The sequence below is a fragment of the Anomaloglossus baeobatrachus genome, chromosome 11 (assembly GCF_048569485.1).
Source record: "Anomaloglossus baeobatrachus isolate aAnoBae1 chromosome 11, aAnoBae1.hap1, whole genome shotgun sequence".
Classification (NCBI taxonomy): Eukaryota; Metazoa; Chordata; class Amphibia; order Anura; family Aromobatidae; genus Anomaloglossus; species Anomaloglossus baeobatrachus.
In genome coordinates this window covers 34,355,394-34,379,809 of record NC_134363.1, presented here as the reverse complement: position 1 = coordinate 34,379,809, position 24,416 = coordinate 34,355,394, and positions in this window count along the sequence as shown.

The window sequence follows — 24,416 nt, the reverse complement described above, 5'->3', positions numbered from 1 at the left end:
GAGGAGCTGTGACATTGCCTACTGTCCAGCCCTATCTTTTTGTATTAAAGTCTCTAATGAGCGAGTGCAAAGCTCATTGTGAAGGGGTCAGCTGTGACATTGCCTACTGTCCAACCCTATCTTTTGTATTAAAGTGTCTAATGAGCATGTGCAAAGCTCATTGTGAAGGGATGAGGAGCTGTGACATTGCCTACTGTTCAGCCCTATCTTTTGTATTAAAGTGTCTAATGAGCGTGTGCAAAGCTCATTGTGAAGGGGTCAGCTGTAACATTGCCTACTGTCCAACCCTATCTTTTGTATTAAGGTGTCTAATGAGCGTGTGCAAAGCTCATTGTAAAGGGGTCAGCTGTGACATTTTAGGAAACAACACATGTACATTAGCAGCAATAAACAGACTCCGACCCTTTCTTTTGTATCAAAGTGTCTAAAGAGCGTGTGCAAAGAGCATTGTGAAAGGACAAGGAGGTGTGACATCGACTATTGTCCGACCCTATTTTTAGTATTAAAGTGTCTATTTTGCGTGTGCCAAGCTCATTGCGAAGGGGTCAGCTGTGACATTTTAGGAAACAACACATCTACATTAGCAGCAATAAACAGATTCTGACCTTTCCTTTTGTATTAACGTGTCAAATAAGCGTGTGTAAAACTCATTGTGAAGGGGTCAGCTGTGACATTTTAGGAAACAACACATATACATTAATACCAATAAACAGACTCCAACCCTATCTTTTGTACTTAAGTGTCTAATGAGTGTGTGTAAAGATCATTGTGAAAGGATGACAGCTGTGTCATCTGTGAAATTTTAGGAAACATTTCATGTACATTAGCAGCAATAAACAGATTCCGACCTTATCTTTTGTATTAAAGTGTCCAATGAGCGTGTGCAAAGATCATTGAGAAGGGGTCAGCTGTGATATTTTAGGAAACAAGCTCATTGCGAAGGGGTCAACTGTGACATTTTAGGAAACATCTCATGTACATTAGTAGCAATAAACAGATACCGACCTTATCTTTTGTATTAAAGTGTCTAATGAGCGTGTGCAAAGCTCATTGTGAAGGGGTCAGCTGTGAAATTTTAGGAAACATCTCACCTTATCTTTTGTATTAAGGTGTCCAATGAGCGTGTGCAAAGATCATTGTGAAGGGGTCAGCTGTGACATTTTAGGAAACAAAATCATTACGATGGGGTCAGCTGTGAAATTTTAGGAAACATCTCATGTACATTAGTAGCAATAAACAGATACCGACCTTATCTTTTGTATTAAAGTGTCTAATGAGCGTGTGCAAAGATCATGAGAAGGGGTCAGCTGTGACATTTTAGGAAACACATGTACATTAGCAGCAATAAACAGACTCTGAACTTTCCTTTTGTATTAACGTGTCCAATAAACGTGTGGAAAACCCATTGTGAAGGGGTCAGCTTTGAAATTTTAGGAACCATCTCATGTACATTAGCAGCAATAAACAGATTCCGACCTTATCTTTTGTATTAAAGTGTCTAATGAGCGTGTGCAAAGATCATTGTGAAGGGTTCAGCTGTGACATTTTAGGAAACACATGTACATTAGCAGCAATAAACAGATTCTGAACTTTCCTTTTGTATTAACGTGTCCAATAAGCGCGTGGAAAACGCATTGTGAAGGGGTCAGCTTTGAAATTTTAGGAACCATCTCATGTACATTAGCAGCAATAAACAGATTTCGACCTTATATTTTGTATTAAAGTGTCCAATAAGCGTGTGCAAAGATCATTGTGAAGGGTTCAGCTGTGACATTTTAGGAAACAAGACATGTACATTAGCAGCAATAAACAGACTTCAACCCTATCTTTTGTATTAAAGTGTCTAATGAGCGTGTGCAAAGATCATTGTGAAGGGATGAGAAGCTGTGGCATCGCCTATTGTGATTGGTGGATCCTGTGTTATCATCGGTGTATAGAGATGTTACCTGTCATTGTAACTCGTCTATAATTCCTTCCTCTGTGGATAATGAGCCTGCTGAAAACTCTACATGAAAGGGCAGGAGGCATGAGTCTAAAATAGCTCCAGGAGCCAGAAAAAAAAACTGTTCCAAAACTTTTCAAGACAGCTAGGAAACTTTTCGGGAAAGAAAAAAAACTCGTAAAACCTCCTGAAAAAGAAGGTTTTAATGAAGCGGTTTCTGCTTGAAAAGTGGTGGTTTAATGGAAAAAAAAAACAAACCTCAGTGTGAACATAGCCCAACAAGCGCCAGTCTTCAGCCATGGAGAAGATTAACTGAGACAAGCTTATCAGGATTTCCCCTATTTACTAATGCTCAGTAAGCCTTGGGTTGCCGTGTCTGTGTACTATTTGAGAAGCAGCCATTCCTCAAATTCTTGTCATTCATCTGCTGAAACCACTTAAAAGATTTACATTTCCCTTTAAGTTATGCTTAAGAAAATACTGCATATTAAGTAATGAGCATTTGTCCCAGCATGCAGCAAAGAGACATGATGGCAGACAAGCTGGAAATTTGCATAATGCGGGTCTTTTATATAGTTCTGACCACGTATTTAGATATGTTGCAATTCATGGTATGGTTAATCCCCTTTAACGAGGATATGTCACCGACCCAAAAGTGACCAATTTGTCTCTTATTTTATTACCAATGTTCCCCTGAGTATTTTGGTTTTTGTTTTGTTCAAATCCACCCTACGGTTCCCGAGATATTAACCTTTTTCATTCAGTGCTTTATGGTCTTAAGCGGAGGCGTGACTCAAGGATCCTCTGGGGCGTGTCTTTGCATAATTACCTCCTGAGCCACGCCCCTTTTATAAAGAGCATTTAAAATAAAAAGGCCCATATCTCTAGAACCGTATGTCGGATTTGAAAAAAATAAAAAATCTGAATATTCAGAGGAGCAAACAAATGGCTTGGTGACAGGTAGGTGTTAAATTTCCCATGAACGAAAATTTTGTGTATTGATCTGTTTACATCATATGGACATTCCCATTCAAAATTACTAGTAATGTTTGAGGTAGGAGATTTGGTACATATATAGGGAGGATTCGAGAGAGACCACCCATTGGGATTACCCTCAAACCCAAGAAGACCCCAAAGTGGATGGAACTGGCAACCTTTAGGCTGGGTTGTATAAACTTATCTCTTTCAGACCAGGATAGCCCCACTTTTGCACAAAAATGGAACCCTATACTCTTCCCTATGCCGGAGTGCACTATCACTATTACATATGGCACCTCCTAGCCCCAGTATATCAAAGCACCCAGCCATAAGGCCTACATGCACAGGAATTGCATGCCCTTTAGGGTTCCCTAAGGCTCCAGGGACAATGAGAGACTCTGCCCGCAGTACCTCCTATGGGTATATCCTTTAATATTAAAGGGAATCTGTCAGCAGGTTTTTGATACCTCATCTGAGAACAGCATGATGTAGGGGCAGAGATTCTGAATCCATCGATGTGTCACTTAGATTACTGGATGCAGCCGTTCTGACAAAATCAGAGATTTTAGATTTAGCAATGCAGCAGAGCTGAGAAAGCTAACTCCGCCCACACCAGACTCTCTATTTATTTTTTATTTTACTCACTTATACAGCACTGTTAATTCCAAAGTGCTTTATATACATCTTCCTCACTGTCCCCATTGGGGCTCACAATCTAAATTACCTATCACTATGTCTTCGGAGTATGGGAGAAAGCCGGACAACCCAGAGGAACCCCACGCGCATTTGGGGAGGACGCACAAGCTCCTATATACATTGTCTATAGACACTGAGCTGCTAATCACAGCAGGGTGTGTGCCGGACTAGCTGACCTCTAGCTGACATAGTCCGGCAATGATAATCTCCTGAAGCCAAAATAAACATTTCGGGTAAACACCGGGTCAAACACTGGAAGAAATGTACATTTTATACACAGTATATATAACATGAACATGATACATCTATGTGATACATTCACACCTCTTACCTCGGCCAGAGATGACGTGGTACCTTCTCTTTTCTCTGTGGCAGAACATTCTTCATTCTATACCAGGAGAGTAAGTTCACAGTTATTCCACAATTTTACACCAGGTTACACCAGGGTAAATGTAAAAGTAGGCCCTGGCACTACGGAGAGCGGTCACCACATAACTCACCAGCGGCTGATCCCTAGACAGGTCCTTCCCCTGTGTGCCATCACGTGCCTAAGCCCTCACTGGCCATAAACTCACCCTGACTAGTGTGTAGGCCAACGAAACACTAGTCTCTCTACTGCAAAAACGCAACATGTCCTTAGACTGGTCCTTCCCCTGTGCTCCATCACATGCCTAGACCCTTGCTGGCCCTAAACTCACCCTGACTAGTGTGTAGGCCAGCGAAACACTGATCTCACTACTGCAATAGGACAACACGAAGGAGGTAAGACAAACGGATGAGTAAAGACACACAAATAGCACTCCACAGCTTCTCCAGCAGGAAACTTCGCAGCTGCAACTAAAACAAACACCTCAGCTTCTCAAGAGACAGGCTCCTTCAAAGTGATTAGTATAGAAGATCTATAACTGGCATGGAGTAAAGCCAGGAGTGGGTAAATATAGAGGAAGGGTGTGATGATAAGATGATGCAGCTGTGATTAAGGCAAGCAATCAGCACCTTATCACCTATCCTCATGATACGGGCTAAATAGCTGCTAACATTTCATGGAATATTTAGCTCCTTCTGAGAATGCCACAATCTCCCAGTATAAACCACCATCTTTCAACCTGTGAAAACCCCTGGGAAATCCAGTACTGTTGGCAATTGTGGAGACAATAGGATTGTCCCATAAAAGAACAACGCGAGGGAGGTAAGACAAACGGATGGGGAAAAACACACAAACAGCACTCCTCAGCTTCTCCCGAAGGAATCTTCACAGCTGCAACTAAAACGAACACCTCATCTTCTCAAGAGACAGGCTCCTTCAAAGTGGTCAGTATAGAAGATCTATAACTGGCATGGAGTAAAGCCAGGAGTGGGTAAATATAGAGGAAGGGTGTGATTATAAGATGATGCAGCTGTGATTAAGGAAAGCAATCAGCACCTTATCACCTATCCTCATGATACGGGCTAAATAGCTGCTAACATTTCGTGGAATATTTAGCTCCTTCTGAGAATGCCACAATCTCCCAGTATAAACCACCACCTTTCATCCCGCGAAAACCCCTGGGAAATCTAGTCCTGTTGGCAATTATGGAGATAATAGGATTTTCCATAAAAGAACATTAAGTAGCCAAATAGTATGATGAGAACTAAGTAAAAAAACATAAAATAAACAACTATTTGGATCAAATTTGTGATTGACACATCAATGATACCATCAGTCCACCCATAGACCCACCGCAATCTACTGAATGGTTGTCAAAATGGATCAAATTTTTGATTGGCACTTCTATAATTCCATCAGTCTACTGCAATCTATTGCATCGTTGCCCAACTGTCCCCCATTTTCCTGGGACCCCTGGACCAAAAGGGACAGGGGTACTCCCAGAAGGTTTGGGGCTCTGCTCAGACATCCTATACCCTGTAAGTGCCAGTACATTGTAGTGCCCTTATATGTTATCTCACATTGCTCCAGACCAGAGGCACATGTGGCGTAACATTTCCCCCCCTAAAATTGAGGGAATAAAAGGCTTTATAATTAGGACGAAATACATGAGATGAATCATTTCCACCCATCCACATACCGCATTATTATAGACATGCAGCAGCACATCATGGCCGTCCCGCCACTTCTATAATGCCATCAGTCCATGTGCCGTCTATAGACCCACCGTAATCTATTGCATGGTTGCCCAAGTGTCCCCCATTTTCCTGGGACCTAGGCCGAAAGTGACAGGGGTACCCCAAGAGGGTTGGGGCTTGGCTTGGACATCCTATACCTTGTAAGTGCCAGTACATTGTAGTGCCCTGATATGTTATCTCAGACCAGAGGCACATATGGGGTCGCATTGAGGGTATGAAAGGCTTTATAATGAGGCCGAAATACATGAGATTAATCATTTTCACATGCCGCATCATTACAGACATGCAGCATGCACATTATGGCCGTCACGCCACTTCTATAATGCCATCAGTCAACGTGCCGTCTATAGACCCACCATAATCTATTGCATGGTTGCCCAAATGTCCTCCATTTTCCTGGAACCTAGGCCGAAAGTGACAGGGGTACTTCCAGGAGGGTTGGGGCTCGGCTTGGACATCCTATACCTTGTAAGTGCCAGTACATTGTAGTGCCCTGATATGTTACCTCAGACCAAAGGCACATATGGGGTCGCAATGAGGGTATAAAAGGCTTTATAATGAGACTGAAGGACACGAGATGAATCATTTCCACCCGTTCCCGTGCAGCATCATTACAGACATGCAGCATGCACATCATGGCCGTCACGCCAAGTTGAGCCATGTTACGTCCGATATCGCACAGTTACAATATTCCGGGAACGGAGCCAACGCATAGGATCCCATGCAAAGGAATGTGTCTCCAATTATCTCCCTAATAATTCTTGAAAGGGGATATGTAGGCCATGCACTCACGGTGATTGCACTTACTGGAACGCTGTGTGTGGCAGTCGTTTAAGGAATCTGGAGAGAAACAGATGTGTGATATCCCAGCGGAGACTCACCCCTCCATCCAGGACACGCAGCATGATGATACGCCAGGGACTGCTCCCAAAATATGTCACATCACCCCAAACACCAAAGATATCGGTATAGCTATACTATTTTTCGCCAATGCTTCTCAAATTAAAAATTTTGGGGGCAAATTAAACCATTAAAGGGGATTACCGTCGGATAGGGGTTGTAAAAAAAAGCAATTTTGCAATTTACTGCTTGGTAAAATTCTCAGCCGTTCTTTAGATATTCACACTTTTATTTACAGCTTGTTGCCTTGGAGACCGCCCACCGAACATGTGCAGTGCTTACAAGCTCTTTCCCATCGAGCTTGTAAGCACTGTTCTGGTAATGACGAGGATTGCTACTTCTTAACCCAAGCTATCAGCCTTGTAAGCACTGTTCTGGTAATGATCAGGATTGCTACTTCTTAACCCAGGCTAGCATCAGCGCGGTGCTTACAAACTAGACAGCAGCAGTGGTCGGTCTCCTACGAGTTGTAAACAAAGGAAAAGTGTGAATATCGCAAGAACGGCTGACAATTTTAATAAGCAGTAAATTGCAAAACTGCTTACTTTTACAAGCGCTGTCCAAAAATATTAATTTATGAAGATTGGAAAACCCCCTTTAAATTGGTAATTCCACCATACTATGCCCATATAATACCTGTCAAGGGTGTGTCCCGCTCTGGAGAGACCTCTGGCAAGTTTGGGACCAGAAGGTCACAACGCCTTATTATGCTCAGGTTTGCAGTTTGTGTTTGAGTGAATCTACTTTCTTTTGGTAATGTAAGGGTTAAGGAATTTTTCCTGACTATCCTTTGTGGCCTTAATTTCAGGTGCAGCTCTTTTGTGACCACTCCCACTTGCTATAAAAAGTCACATGTCTCATCATCTGATGCTAGTTGTAGAATCTTCATTCTTATGCTGACCACTTTGGAAGGAGCCTGTCTCTGGAAGAAGCTGAGGAGTTGTGACAATTGCAGCTGTGATGTTTAGCTGCTTTGGAGAACCAAGGCGTGTTTTCCTTTCGTGTCTATTTTCCCCCTGTCTGTCTCCTTCTCCTTGTGTTGTATTATTGCAGTGGTGAGACTAATGCTCTAGCTGGCCTTCTCACTAGCCAGGGTGAGTTCAGGGCAAGTGAGGATCTAGGCATGTGATCAGTGACGGGACGAAGGACTTGTGTAGGAGTGCAGGGATTAGCCTCAGGTGAGTGGCGGTAGAGGACTTTGCTCCCCTCTTCCTAGCATCGTGGCTCACTATACTTTTGTGTTCCCAGTGTACCCCCTGTTTTGCAGTGCTTGCTGGGAGTTCCCTTATACATGGCAGAACGCAGGTAGTCACTTTGTGACAATACCTCCACGGAGTGTCAACAAACGCAGCTCACATTGTACCGTAATATAGTGCGAAGAATCAGTTCTGACTTATACCGCCTGTATATTGTTGCAATAGCAGACCATAAAAATTTGTGAAAAAAAGGCAGACTTTATGGGTTTTTTTTCATTATTTTTTGTTAATTACTACAATTAATAAATAATTAAAAAAATCATCAAATAATTATATGTACCCTGAAATCCTGCCATTGAAAAATCGAAGGATCCATTCTGTTATATCAACGGATAAATAAGAAAGGTGAGGTCAATTAAATGCAGAAGGAAAGCCAAAAACAAAAAAATTGCTTGGTCCTTAAAGAGAATTTGTCACTTTCCATAATTATATAAATTTCCAACCTGGTGTAAATGCCGCCGTTTTCCTGAATTCGGCGTTGTTTTTCTTTTGTTCCTGCGCCTCTGCATTCCTGAGATATACCCGCTTATCCCTATACGTATAAATCTAGTTTTGTTGCCAAGTGGGCGTGGTCTTAAGAATCCCATCCCCATTGTCTAGATTTATATGCAGGAAAGAGTAGGCCATATCTCAGGAACGGAGAGGCTCAGGAACAAAAGAAAAACAACGCCGGATTCAGGAGAACAGCGGCATTTACAACAGGTGAAAAATATATATATTTACGACAAGTGACAGATTTCCTTTAAGACCCAAAATAGGCTTTTTGTTAAAGGGGTTATGTCTTAAAACCACTGGTGGACACAGACAGAAGAGGGCTCATGTGCAAGAACAATATATGAGCAATTTGTAGTCCAATAAATCATCATAATGCACAATTCCGTATGTTTTGGAGGTGAAAATGGGCCCCTTTACCTCTTAGGCCCCAAGTTGCACCAGTGATATGTCAGCCCCTGCTTAAAACAATATCACCTATCCATTTCATAGGTGCTAAATGCATAATTACCAGGTGTCCCCCTCTGATCACAAGATCTGGGGTCAGAGTGGAGCTAAGGGAGCTAAGGGAGTGATGGTGACGCATGTTCATTATGGCTCCGTTCACACAGGGGACTTCGGAACCAACCCATCTTTGCTTAGAGGAAGGTATGACCCCCACTACAGGACCTCACATGGGCTATGGGGAAGGGTAGCAGTGTTTCTGGGAATAAAGTCCCTTTTTATAACCATTCTAAAGCTTTGACAGAGTCCTCAAAAGATGTGAAGCCTTATATAGTGCTGCCACCCTGCAGCAGATAGCGTTTTGGGCACCACCATGGGCCAAAGTGCAGCTCTCTCCTGTAACTTCTCATGTATAGTGCAGATAGAGCTTTAGGTACCATCATGGGCCAAAGTGCGGCTCCCTTCTCGGCAGCTTCTATACCGTAACTTCTCATGTATAGTGCAGATAGAGCTTTAGGTACCATCATGGACCAAAGTGCGGCTCCCTTCTCGGCAGCTTCTATACCGTAACTTCTCATGTATAGTGCAGATAGAGCTTTAGACACGACCATGGGCCAAAGTGCGGCACCCTCCTCGGCAGCCTCTGTACCGTAACTTCTCATGTATAGTGAAGATAGAGCTTTAGGCACCACCATGGGCCAAATAGTGGCCCCCTCCTCGGCAGCTTCTATACTGTAACTTCTCATGTATAGTGCAGATAGAGCTTTAGGCACCACCATGGGCCAAATTGCGGCCCCCTCCTCGGCAGCATCTATACTGTAATTTCTTATGTATAGTACAGATAGAGCTTTAGGCACCACCATAGGGCAAAGTGCGGCCCCCTCCTCGGCACCCTCTATACTGTAATTTCTTATGTATAGTGCAGATAGAACTTTAGGCACCACTATGGGCCAAAGTGCGGCTCCCTCCTGTAACTTCTCATGTATAGTGCAGATAGAGCTTTAGGCACCACTATGGGACAAGGTGCGGCCCCCTCCTTGGCAGCCTCTATACTGTAACTTCTCCTGTATAGTGCAGATAGAGCTTTAGGCACCACCATGAGCCAAGGTGCGGCCCCCTCCTTGGCAGCCTCTTCACTGTAACTTCTCATGAATAGTGCAGATAGAACTTTAGGCACCACCATGGGCCAAAGTGCGGCCCCCTCCTTGTCAACCTCTATACTGTAACTTCTCATGTATAGTGCAGTTAGAACTTTAGGCACCACCATGGGTCAAAGTGCGGCCCCCTCCTTGGCAGCCTCTATACTGTAACTTCTCATGTATAGTGAAGATAGAGCTTTAGGCACCACCATGGGCCAAAGTGCGGCCCCCTCCTCAGCAGCCTCTATACTGTAACTTCTCATGTATAGTGCAGATAGAGCTTTAGGCACCACCATGGGCCAAAGTGCGGCCCCCTCCTCTGCAGCCTCTATACTGTAAGTTCTTATATATAGTGAAGATAGAGCTTTGGGCACCACCATGGGCCAAAGTGCGGCTCCCTCCTCGGCAGCCTCTATACTGTAACTTCGGCCCCCTCCTCGGCAGCCTCTATACTGTAACCTCTCCTGTATAGTGCAGATAGAGCTTTAGGCACTACCATGGGCCAAAGTGTGGCCCCCTCCTCTGCAGCCTCTATACTGTAACCTCTCCTGTATAGTGCAGATAGAGCTTTAGGCACCACCATGGGCCAAAGTGTGGCCCCCTCCTCTGCAGCCTCTATACTGTAACTTCGGCCCCCTCCTCGGCAGCCTCTATACTGTAACCTCTCCTGTATAGTGCAGATAGAGCTTTGGGCACTACCATGGGCCAAAGTGCGGCCCCCTCCTCGGCAGCCCCTATTCCGTAACTTCTTAGAGAAGACTTTTTCTCCAGGCTGACCGTCATCCCTCCCATATTAGTCTGGGAAACGCTGGTAATTTCCCTCTGGGACTTTGCATTTCTCCATCTGAGCTCTGAAGTTTTATTTGACACAAACACAAAAATCTGGAGAACATGTGCGGGGTCCTGAGTAATATGGATTTAATGCGCCTCTCACAGACCCCCATGCCGGCCTCAGACAGAACAGGACTTGGTGAGGAGATGCTGGCTGCCGTCCTGTGTTTGTGCAGACATTACATCACGCAGGAGCGTGTACCCCGCAGATGCATCACATCGAGCTGGAAAACACCACGGTACACAGAGCAGCAGAGACCCCGGCCCTGTTTATTTCTCTAATCGTCAGAAGGTGACATGTGATTCCTGGAGTTTATGATGGCAAATTTATATAATGATCATATTATATGTAAGCGTATAGGAGGCTTATTATTAAAGAATATGCCACATAGAAGCACCGCTATAGGTCTGCGGCTCTGACAGAAGCTGGGATGGCCGTAATGTCAAGAGGGATTATCCGTCTCATTGGGGTTTAGTTGCTGAAATAGAAATCACAGAAGTGTGTACATAAATCAGTCAAATAGTGGGAACACCCCACAAGACCTGCCATATACTGGGAACACCCCACAAGACCCACCATATACTGGGAACACCCCACAATACCCACCATATACTGGAAACACCGCACAAGACCCACCATATACTGGGAACACCCCACAAGACCCACCATATACTGGGAACACCCCACAATACCCACCATATACTGGAAACACCGCACAAGACCCACCATATACTGGAAACACCGCACAAGACCCACCATATACTGGGAACACCCTACAAGATCTGCCGTATACTGGGAACACCCACAAGACTTGTGATATACCATAAACACCTCACAGGACCTACCAAATACTAGGAGTATCCCTCAAGACCCACCGTATACTGGTAAAACCACCAAGACCTACCATATACCAATAACTCCCAATAAGACCTGCTGTATACTGGAAATACTCCACAAGACCTGCCGTATACTGTGAACACCCCACAAGACCTGGCGTATACCAAAAACACCCCACAGGACCTATCATATACTGGGAACCCCCCCCCAAGACCCGTCGAATACCAGGAGCATTCCACAAGACCTGCCATATACTGGAAACACCCCACAAGACCTGTGTATATTAGGGATATCCCACAAGACTTGCCATATACTGAGAACACCCCACAAGACCTGCTGTATACCGGGAACACCCAACAAGACCTGCCGAATACCGGGAACACCCAACAAGACCTGTCGTATACTGGGAACACCCCACAAGACAACCTGTATACAAGAGAACACCCCATAAGACCATCCATGTACTGGGAACACCCCACAAGACCTCCTGTATACAGAAAACACCCCATACCTGTCATGTACTGGGAACACCCCAAAAGGCTCTCCATATACCAGGAACACCACACAAGACCTGCCGTTTACCAGGAACACCCCACAAGACCTGCTGTATAGCAGGAGCACCCCACAAGGTCTGCCATATAGTGGAAATACCCCACAAGATTCGCTGTATACCAGGAACACCCCACAAGGCATGCCATTTACTGGGAACACCCCACGAGACATGCCGTATAACAGGAACACCCCACAAGACCTGCCATATACCAGGAACACCCCACAAGGCCTGCCATTTACTGGGAACACCCCACAAGACCTGCCATATACCTGGAACACCCCACAAGACCTGCCGTATACTGGGAGCTCCCAATAAGATTGGGGAAATAGTGCTCTCCGGTGGCCATTCTAATCATACATTTCCAGGAGGAATAACAGAGGACGGCAGCATTGGGAGAGATATCTGATATTTTATGAGGAATACATTTACTGAAACACAGGCATGAGAGCAATGGAGATCTGGCACCATGATGGAGGGCTCTTCACCTTTTAGGACTAGGACCCCCCAATGAGATGATGCAGTGTGATTGGTCCAGAAGAGTACAGACCACCAGAAGATGGAGTTTTCGGTTATTACATAACCTTTATATGTTCTTACATCCCTTTAATCACTGACAATGAGTGTTGTATATAGTGCTGGCACAATATAGAGTAATATATATATGTGTGTACTGGAGCCGAATCGCAACAGATGGGATGTCAGGACTAACGCCAGGGTCTGATGAATCTCGTTAGGAAGTTCTTAATTAGAAGACATTGTCACACTAACAAGCTGAAAATTGCTGCGAGTTGGAGATAAAACCTCCCGAGGCCAGAAATTACAGCGCAGCGGAGGAATGCGAGGATGATGAGGATTATTCCTGGGTACGGACTGGAAGGTGATTGCAGTCACAAGGAAATGTAGGGATGGAAGGATTACAGAAATGCTGGAATTTAGGGCATCGAAATGTCCGAGTGCGATGTCTGGACTGGACGGAGGTCGGGGTCCATGTATTGGGTCCAGACATCGGGGTCAAAAGTTGGACCATGAATTGTAAAACCAGTCAGTCCAGGTTCAGATGGACCTATACGGACTGCAATGCCCGGACCGACCGCAGGTCCAGACCTCCTGCCTCATAGATAAGGTTCTAAGTTCTGATCAGGAGACCCAACATCATTCCGCTTACTACGGTGCTTTACAGTGGCGTAACTAGAGCTCGAAGGGCCGTAGTGCACAATTTGGACCTGGGCCCCCCCCTTATGTTGGTCAGATGTAAGTATGTATTAGTAATGTCCCCCATCCTGTTCTAATGTCCCCCATCCTGGACACCTTCCTGGTAAATATTTCCCCATCCTGGTATATATGCCCTCATCCTGGTATGTCCCCCATTCTAGCATATATGTTCCCCATCCTGGTATGTATGTCGCCATCCTGGTATACTGTATATGTCCCCATGTTAGTATATATATAGTCCCTATTATAGGATATATGTTCCCTATTCTAGCCCTTATCAAGGTGTATATATAACCCCATCCTGTTAAAAATGTCCCCAATCCTGATATATATGTCCCCATCCTAATATGTATGTCGCCATCCTGGTATTTACAGTTAGGTCCAGAAATATTTGGACAGTGACACAATTTTGGCGAGTTGGGCTCTGCATGCCACCACATTGGATTTGAAATGAAACCTCTACAACAGAATTCAAGTGCAGATTGTAACGTTTAATTTGAAGGTTTGAACAAAAATATCTGATAGACATTGTAGGAATTGTCACATTTCTTTACAAACACTCCACATTTTAGGAGGTCAAAAGTAATTGGACAAATAAACCAAACCCAAACAAAATATTTTTATTTTCAATATTTTGTTGCCAATCCTTTGGAGGCAATCACTGCCTTAAGTCTGGAACCCATGGACATCACCAAACGCTGGGTTTCCTCCTTCTTAATGCTTTGCCAGGCCTTTACAGCCGCAGCCTTCAGGTCTTGCTTGTTTGTGGGTCTTTCCGTCTTAAGTCTGGATTTGAGCAAGTGAAATGCATGCTCAATTGGGTTAAGATCTGGTGATTGACTTGGCCATTGCAGAATGTTCCACTTTTTTGCACTCATGAACTCCTGGGTAGCTTTGGCTGTATGCTTGGGGTCATTGTCCATCTGTACTATGAAGCGCCGTCCGATCAACTTTGCGGCATTTGGCTGAATCTGGGCTGAAAGTATATCCCGGTACACTTTAGAATTCATCCGGCTACTCTTGTCTGCTGTTATGTCATCAATAAACACAAGTGACCCAGTGCCATTGAAAGCCATGCATGCCCATGCCATCACGTTGCCTCCACCATGTTTTACAGAGGATGTGGTGTGCCTTGGATCATGTGCCGTTCCCTTTCTTCTCCAAACTTTTTTCTTCCCATAATTCTGGTACAGGTTGATCTTGGTCTCATCTGTCCATAGAATACTTTTCCAGAACTGAGCTGGCTTCATGAGGTGTTTTTCAGCAAATGTAACTCTGGCCTGTCTATTTTTGGAATTGATGAATGGTTTGCATCTAGATGTGAACCCTTTGTATTTACTTTCATGGAGTCTTCTCTTTACTGTTGACTTAGAGACAGATACACCTACTTCACTGAGAGTGTTCTGGACTTCAGTTGATGTTGTGAACGGGTTCTTCTTCACCAAAGAAAGTATGCGGCGATCATCCACCACTGTTGTCATCCGTGGACGCCCAGGCCTTTTTGAGTTCCCAAGCTCACCAGTCAATTCCTTTTTTCTCAGAATGTACCCGACTGTTGATTTTGCTACTCCAAGCATGTCTGCTATCTCTCTGATGGATTTTTTCTTTTTTTTCAGCCTCAGGATGTTCTGCTTCACCTCAATTGAGAGTTCCTTAGACCGCATGTTGTCTGGTCACAGCAACAGCTTCCAAATGCAAAATCACACACCTGTAATCAACCCCAGACCTTTTAACTACTTCATTGATTACAGGTTAACGAGGGAGACGCCTTCAGAGTTAATTGCAGCCCTTAGACTCCCTTGTCCAATTACTTTTGGTCCCTTGAAAAAGAGGAGGCTATGCATTACAGAGCTATGATTCCTAAACCCTTTCTCCGATTTGGATGTGAAAACTCTCATATTGCAGCTGGGAGTGTGCACTTTCAGCCCATATTATATATATAATTGTATTTCTGAACATGTTTTTGTAAACAGCTAAAATAACAAAACTTGTGTCACTGTCCAAATATTTCTGGACCTAACTGTATGTCCCCATCCTGGTATATATGTCACCATCCTGGCATATATGTCCCATCATCCAGATATATATGTCCCCCATCCTGGTAAGTATGTTGCCATCTTGGTATATATGTCCCCATCCTGATATATATCTCCCCCATCCTAGTATATATGTTGCCCATGCTAACCCACATCCTGGTGTATATATAACATCATCCTGGTACAAATGTCTCCATCCTGGTATATATGTCCCCATCCTGGTATATATGTCACCATGCTGGTATATATGTCACCATCTTGGTTTATATGTCCCTATCCTGGTATATATGACCCATCCAGGGCCTCTCCTGGTATATACTGTCCCCCTCTTGGTATGTACTGTACCCCTCCTGGTATCTGCTGTCCCCCTCCTGGTCTGTACAGGTCCCCTCTTAGGCCCCTCCTGGTATATACCGTCCCACTCCTGGGCCCATCCTGGTATATACTGTCCCCCTCCTTATATATGTCCTCATCCTGGTAAATATGTCTCCTGTCTAATGTAAAAAACAACAACATTGTACTCCCCATCCCTGGCTCCCACATCGCACAGCGTCCTCCTGTGTAGCCAGCGCACAGTGGCCGGCAGCTTTCATCAGTGTTGGTGCTATTGCAACATATGACGCCATTGCCATGCGCCACCCTCAGTCACTGGGACACAGATGAAAGCTGACGGCTTCTGTTTGGTTGGCAGCATATATCGCAGTACAGGGACTCTACGGGTCTCTGCACTGCGATGCATTTCAGCTGGATGTGCAGCCTCGGACAGACGTACAGCTGAAGCAGGGGCTGGGGCCGGCGGGATTCCACTTTGCTGAAGGTAAAATCCTGACATTCACATGCTAAAAGCTTCAAATCTGTAGTGCAGGTCCAAACCAGTTTGGACCGCTGCAGACGATCAGCTGGGCACAGTGTGACCATTGCAGCCGATCAGTAGTCTCTATATGGCAGCAATAATCATCTGATACAATTTCCCGGAGGAGAAAGCCAGAGGACGACTCTGGCAGCATTAGGGAGGGGAGTGGTGGGGGTCCAGTAGATGGGATGACTATGTGTTTTTATTTTTATTATTTTAAGACCCCCATGGGCTATTTTTTTTTTAAAAAAACTGCCATTTCTGCACTGGATTCCGGTATTTCCGGCTCTGCACATCGCATGACTCGTCTCATATCGGTAACTAAACATCCTACAAAAGCTTAAAGCTAAAGTTCCCAGATTGACATTCGGATAAGGACGCCGTCACCTGACGTGTCGCCTGCAGGCTGAACTGCCGGATGAGGAAGCAGCGATGGGCCAGTTTTAAGGGGGATCTCAATTTAAAGCTGATCTGTGAGGTCAACAACCCAATGAGCAAACTAAATCATTCAGTTTTATTTCAGTATTAATTAGCAGTGTATGGCGGTATTATTTAGCATTATGTGGAATGTATTATTTTGATGCTACTTTTGAACACTATGGTGGTATTATTGTCAAACGGTGTTTGGCGCGCAACTCGCCAAGTGTCATCCCGGCATCTGACGTTGTTCACACTGCAGAATCTGACACTCCACACTATGCCGAGTTGCACAGACAGGCTCAGATGTCGACCAGCTGTGTGCTCATTAGTGATCGGGCTTTCAGGAGTTAATCTCTGCTTGCCTGCTGGTTACTTCTAGCATCATATGTTGTAGGAGACCTATCACAGTTACTCCCCATCTTTTTATGAGGGTGGAGCCTGCCTTCCCATGCTGACTATAGCTTTTGCTAAACCAGTCTCTTTGCTGTTGTGTTCCAGTTGCTGGTGATATATTGTGTTCTTGGTGTGTTGTGGAAATTCTCTTGTTGTCTGGTTATTTCCTCCCTGCTCTTTATTTCCTCTTTATCACATATTATCTTGTATCTCTGCGTGAGCTAGCTTTATGATAGAGCTTTTGTTTCCCCATTTGTTTATATGTGTGGGTTCTACCACTCCTATCCTGGTCCTCCCATGTGGTGGGGGAGTAGGGGTATAATAATAATATTTATTCATATATATGGTATAAGGGTTGGGCGTCTCAGGAGCAGGGCAAGGAAGGCAGACCAGACATCTTCACCATTAAAAGTATCTCTGGGATTAGCGACAGCTAGGGCCCCCTAGCCTGAGAGCCAGTCTAGGAGCCCTGGTCCCCTGTTATCCCCTTATACCCCGTGACAATTATGTAGTCTGTTACAGTATTATTACCTTGGTACAATATGGTGCTATTAAGTAGGGTAGACTGTTACGGTATTATTATCTTGGTACTATATGGTGGTATTATGTAAGCTATTATGGTACTCTTTTGGCACTTCAGAATTGTACTATATGGGCTGTTACGGTACTATTATCTTGGCACTATATGGTCTTATTATAGAGAATGATATCAGCCATCTAAGACCAGGCAGAGGCTTTTTACAGACGTCTTCTGCAGTGTCAACAGTGATGCCAATGAAGACAGACACCATGCCGTCATTTAATGATCGCTAAGTGTGTTACCTCTGGGACCACAATGGATCCTAAAAATGATGGTCCTTTACTCGGACCCCAAGAAAGATATCACCTATCCACATAGTACCAGTTTTTGGAACTACCCTTTAAGTGATGTCATATCTTAGCCATGGGATACGTAACCCTTTAACCTATGATCCAACACTGTGAAAGCATATGATGGATCCTTTTTTTTAGAGGGGGGGGGAATCAGGAGACCACCATAAATATTAGATAGGTATCAGGTTTGCTGTAAGGTACGGGATCACGTTGATAGTTAAAGGACATAGTTATGGGGAAATTTTCATGCTGCTTAAAAGAGGTATACAGTCTCCGTTGCTGCACCCGGTGTTGTGTGAGACGTATCAAAGTTACTCCCCGCCTTTTTAAGATGGTGGAGTCTGTCTTCCCATGCCGACAATAGCTTTTGCTAAATTGGTCTGTGCTGTTGTGTTCCAGTTGCTGGTGGTATATTGTGTGCTGCTTGGTGTGCTGTGCTCTCCACCATTTTGAGATGGTGGTGTCTGTCTTACCATGCCAACAATAGCTTTTGGTAAATCGGTCTGTGTGCTAGTTTCTGGTGATATATTGCATGCTGCTTGGCGTGCTGTACTCCCCACCTTTTTAAGATGGTGGAGTCTGTCTTCCCATGCCGACTATAGCTTTTGCTAAATCAGTTTATATGCTGTTGTGTTCCAGTTGCTGCTGATATATTGCATGCTGCTTGGTGTGTTGTATTACTCGCCTTTTTAAGAAGGTGAAGTCTGTCCTCCGATGCCGACTATAGCTTTTGTTAAATCGGTCTGTGTGCTGTTGTGTTCCAGTTGCTGTTGATATATTGCATTCTCCTTGGTGTGTTGTATTACCTGCCTTTTTAAGAAGGTGAAGTCTGTCCTCCCATGCCGACTATAGCGTTTGCTAATTCGGTCTGTGTTGTGTTCCAGTTGCTGGTGATATATTGCAAGCTGCTTGGTGTGCTGTACTCCCCGCCCTTTTTAAGATAGTGGAGTCTGCCCTCCCATGCCAACTATAGTTTTTGCTAATTCAGTTTATGTGCTGTTGTATTCCAGTTGCTGGTGATTTATTGCGTGCTGCTTGGTGTGCTGTATTCCCCGCCTTTTTAAGATGGTGGAGTCTGTCTTTCCATGCCGATTATAGCTTTTGCTAAATCGGTCTGTGTGCTGTTGTGTTCCAGTTGTTCGTGATATATTGTATGCTGCTTGGTGTGCTGTACTCCCCACCTTTTTAATATAGTGGAGTCTGACTTCCCATGCCGACTATAGCTTTTGCTAAATTGGTCTGTGTGCTGTTGATATAGTGCATTCTGCTTGGTGTGCTGTACTCCTTCCTTTTTAAGATGATGGAGTCTGCCCTCCTATGCCAACTATAGCTTTTGCTAAATTGGTCTGTGTGCTGTTGTTTTCCAGTTGCTGGTGATATATTGCAAGCTGCTTGGTGTGCTGTACTCCCCGCCTTTTTAAGATGGTGGAGTCTGCCCTCCCATGCCAACTATAGCTTTTGCTAAACCAGTCTGTGTGCTGTTGTGTTCCATTTGCTGGTGATATATTGCATGCTGCTTGGTGTGCTGTACTCTCCACCTTTTTAAGATGGTGGAGTCTGTCTTCCAATGCCGACTATAGCTTTTTCTAAATCGGTTTGTGTGCTGTTGTGTTCCAGTTGCTGGTGATATATTGCATGCTGCTTGGTGTGCTGTACTCCCCGCCTTTTTAATATGGTGGAGTCTGTCTTCCCATGCCGACTATAGCTTTTGCTAAACCAGTCTGTGTGCTGTTGTGATCCAGTTGCTGATGATATATTGCGTGCTGCTTGGTCTGGTTATTTCATCCTTTTTTTGGCGATTTGGGTGTTCCCTCATTTATCGGATCTTCTGTACCACTCCCCACATGTGATGAGCTTATGTCAGGCAGGAATGGTTGCGATGTACACGGACAAACAAGTGATATCAATTATCTGCAGATAGCGGTGGTATTGCATGTGAAGAAGCAGATACTAAATGGTCGCTTTATCTATTACAGACGCATAGTTGCGGTCGTCCTTTAATTCCCGGGCTGTTTGGGGGGTTCCTGTGATTTCGGAGCCAGCGACCATCCTGTAGCCCATATGTTCTCCTGTAGCCCCTAATGAATGGTTCTCCCCTGCTCGGATTTCCCCTCCATATCGCGGCCTCGTTCCCCTTTCTGTCCCCCTGTAATTGCTCCGTCTCCCTATGGCCGCTGCGCTCTGTGTTTATTTGATAATAATATCCCCCGGGGACGCCCTGGTCCCTTTGTGAGCGGATCTCGCCCTGTCACACGCCTGTCACACCATCACGCGGCTGTTCAGTCTATGATCTCCGTGAAATCCCAGACACAATTGCTGGTGTCAATGTATGAAGGAGCCGAGTCAGGGGTCAACGCGGTCGTACTGGGAGACTATGCCCCAGATCAGGGGGGCACGGCCGGTGCGGAGGGCACATCACTGACATGTGGGCCGTATACCTTGTCACAAATGGCGGTGATACTGTATAACGGTACTAATGGAGGGATGTGCAGGAGCAACAAAGTAACGGAGGGTCCCGTAAACAAAACGGTATCTGTTTGCTACAATGTATCAGTCACAAATGGCGCCGACTGGGAGAACAATACTGCTCCATATAGGACCGGCCTTTACAGATCAGATGGTAGTGCAGAGCTCACTGATACCAGTGCATCCTGTAATAGGGGCCACCTGGGTATTATCTCCAGACTCCGCCATGTTGTCTGCCTTTACAGATGAGCCGGTAGTGCAGAGCTCACTAATACCAGTGTGTCCTGTAATAAGGGCCACCTGGGTGTTATCTCCAGCCTCCGCCATGTTGTCTGCCTTTACAGATGAGCCGGTAGTGCAGAGCTCACTGATACCAGTGCATCCTGTAATAGGGGCCACCTGGGTATTATCTCCAGACTCCGCCATGTTGTCTGCCTTTACAGATGAGCCGGTAGTGCAGAGCTCACTGATACCAGTGTGTCCTGTAATAAGGGCCACCTGGGTGTTATCTCCAGCCCCCGCCATGTTGTCTGCCTTTACAGATCAGCCAGTAGTGCAGAGCTCACTGATACCAGTGCATCCTGTAATAGGGGCCACCTGGGTATTATCTCCAGACTCCGCCATGTTGTTTGCCTTTACAGAGTGGCCGGTGGTGCAGAGCTCACTGATACCAGTGTGTCCTGTAATAAGGGGCCACCTGTGTATTATGTTTGCCCTCCTGCCATGTCGTCTGCCTTTACAGAGTGGTCGGTGAGCTCACTGATACCAGCGCATCCTGTAATAGGAGCCACTGGTGTATAAACCCCAGCCGCCCGCCATGTTGTTTGCCTTTACAGATCAGCCGGTGGTGCAGAGCTCACTGATACCAGCGCATCTTGTAATAGGGGCAACTGGTGTATAACCCTCAGCCGCCTGCCATGTTGTGTGCCTTTATAGATCAGCCAGTAGTGCAGAGCTCACTGATACCAGTGTGTCCTGTAATAAGGGCCACCTGGGGGTTATCTCCAGCCTCCGCCATGTTGTCTGCCTTTACAGATCAGCCGGTAGTGCAGAGCTCACTAATACCAGTGCATCCTGTAATAGGGGCCATCTGAGTATTATCTCCAGCCTCCACCATGTTGTCTGCCTTTATAGAGCGGTCGGTGGTGCAGAGCTCACTGATACCAGTGTGTCCTGTAATAGGGGCCATCTGAGTATTATCTCCAGCCTCCGCCATGTTGTCTGCCTTTATAGAGTGGTCGGTGGTGCAAAGCTCACTGATACCAGCGCATCTTGTAATAGGGGCCACTGGTGTATAACCCCCAGCCGCCTGCCATGTTGTCTGCCTTTACAGATTAGTCAGTGGTGAAGAGCTCACTTATACCAGTGCATCCTGTAATAGGAGCCACTGGTGTATAAACCCCAGCCGCCCGCCATGTTGTTTGCCTTTACAGATCAGCTGGGGGTGCAGAGCCCACTGATACCAGTGTGTCCTGTAATAGGGGCCACCTGGGTATTATGTTTGCCCTCCTAACATGTCGTCTGCCTTTACAGATGAGCCGGTAGTGCAGAGCTCACTGATACCAGTGTGTCCTGTAATAGGGGCCACCTGGGTATTTTCTCCAGTCTCCGCCATGTTGTCTGCCTTTACAGATCAGCCAGTAGTGCAGAGCTCACTGATACCAGTGTGTCCTGTAATAAGGGGCCACCTGTGTATTATGTTTGCCCTCCTGCCATGTCGTCTGCCTTTACAGAGTGGCCGGTGGTGCAGAGCTTACTGATACCAGCGCATCCTGTAATAGGAGCCACTGGTGTATAAACCCCAGCCGCCCGCCATGTTGTTTGCCTTTACAGATCAGCCGGTTGTGCAGAGCTCACTGATACCAGCGCATCTTGTAATAGGGGCAACTGGTGTATAACCCTCAGCCGCCTGCCATGTTGTCTGCCTTTACAGATTAGTCAGTGGTGAAGAGCTCACTGATACCAGTGTGTCCTGTAATAAGGGGCCACCTGTGTATTATATTTGCCCTCCTGCCATGTCGTCTGCCTTTACAGAGTGGCCGGTGGTGCAGAGCTTACTGATACCAGCGCATCCTGTAATAGGAGCCACTGGTGTATAAACCCCAGCCGCCCGCCATGTTGTTTGCCTTTACAGATCAGCCAGTTGTGCAGAGCTCACTGATACCAGCGCATCTTGTAATAGGGGCAACTGGTGTATAACCCTCAGCCGCCTGCCATGTTGTCTGCCTTTACAGATTAGTCAGTGGTGAAGAGCTCACTGATACCAGCGCATCCTGTAATAGGAGCCACCAGGGTAACAAGTCCGTCCATCACATTTCTTCTTCCTAAATCTTCCCCCAACACCTGTGAGAAGTGGAAGGAACCGCAGCAACTCAGCCATAAAGTGGAGACCTCGTAACGTTACAGAGCGAGGGGCCGAGTGCTGAGGAGCAGAGGACAGAAAAGTAACCATTACTATAGAGTCCAGAACTCCTCTGGTATCCTCAGCACAAACACTGCACCCGCCGGGAGCTTCATGGCCGAGCAGTTGTAGCCGTACATCACCAAGCACAATGCTGAGCCATACCTCACCAAGCACAATGCCGAGCCGTACATCACCAAGCACAATGCCGAGCCGTACATCACCAAGCACAATGCCGAGCTGTACATCACCAAGCACAATGCCGAGCCATACATCACCAAGCACAATGCCGAGCCGTACATCACCAAGCACAATGCCGAGCCGTACATCACCAAGCACAATGCTGAGCCATACATCACCAAGCACAATGCCGAGCCATACATCACCAAGCACAATGCCGAGCCGTACATCACCAAGCACAATGCCGAGCCGTACATCACCAAGCACAATGCCGAGCCGTACATCACCAAGCACAATGCCGAGCCGTACATCACCAAGCACAATGCTGAGCCATACATCACCAAGCACAATGCCGAGCCGTACATCACCAAGAACAATGCTGAGCCATACATCACCAAACACAATGCCGAGCCACACATCACCAAGCACAATGCTGAGCCATACATCACCAAGCACAATGCTGAGCCGTACATCACCAAGCACAATGCCGAGCCGTACATCACCAAGCACAATGCCGAGCCGTACATCACCAAGCACAATGCTGAGCCATACATCACCAAGCACAATGCTGAGCCATACATCACCAAGCACAATGCTGAGCCATACATCACCAAGCACAATGCCGAGCCATACCTCACCAAGCACAATGCCGACCCATACATCACCAAGCACAATGCCGAGCCATACATCACCAAGCACAATGCTGAGCCATACATCACCAAGCACAATGCTGAGCCATACATCACCAAGCACAATGCTGAGCCGTACATCACCAAGCACAATGCTGAGCCGTACATCACCAAGCACAATGCCGAGCCATACATCACCAAGCACAATGCCGAGCCATACATCACCAAGCACAATGCTGAGCCATACATCACCAAGCACAATGCCGAGCCGTACATCACCAAGCACAATGCCGAGCCGTACATCACCAAGCACAATGCTGAGCCATACATCACCAAGCACAATGCCGAGCCATACATCACCAAGCACAATGCTGAGCCGTACATCACCAAGCACAATGCTGAGCCATACCTCACCAAGCACAATGCCGAGCCGTACATCACCAAGCACAATGCTGAGCCATACCTCACCAAGCACAATGCTGAGCCATACATCACCAAGCACAATGCTGAGCCATACATCACCAAGCACAATGCTGAGCCATACCTCACCAAGCACAATGCCGAGCCATACATCACCAAGCACAATGCTGAGCCATACATCACCAAGCACAATGCCGAGCCATACATCACCAAGCACAATGCCGAGCCATACATCACCAAGCACAATGCTGAGCCATACATCACCAAGAACAATGCCGAGCCATACATCACCAAGCACAATGCTGAGCCATACATCACCAAGCACAATGCCGAGCCGTAC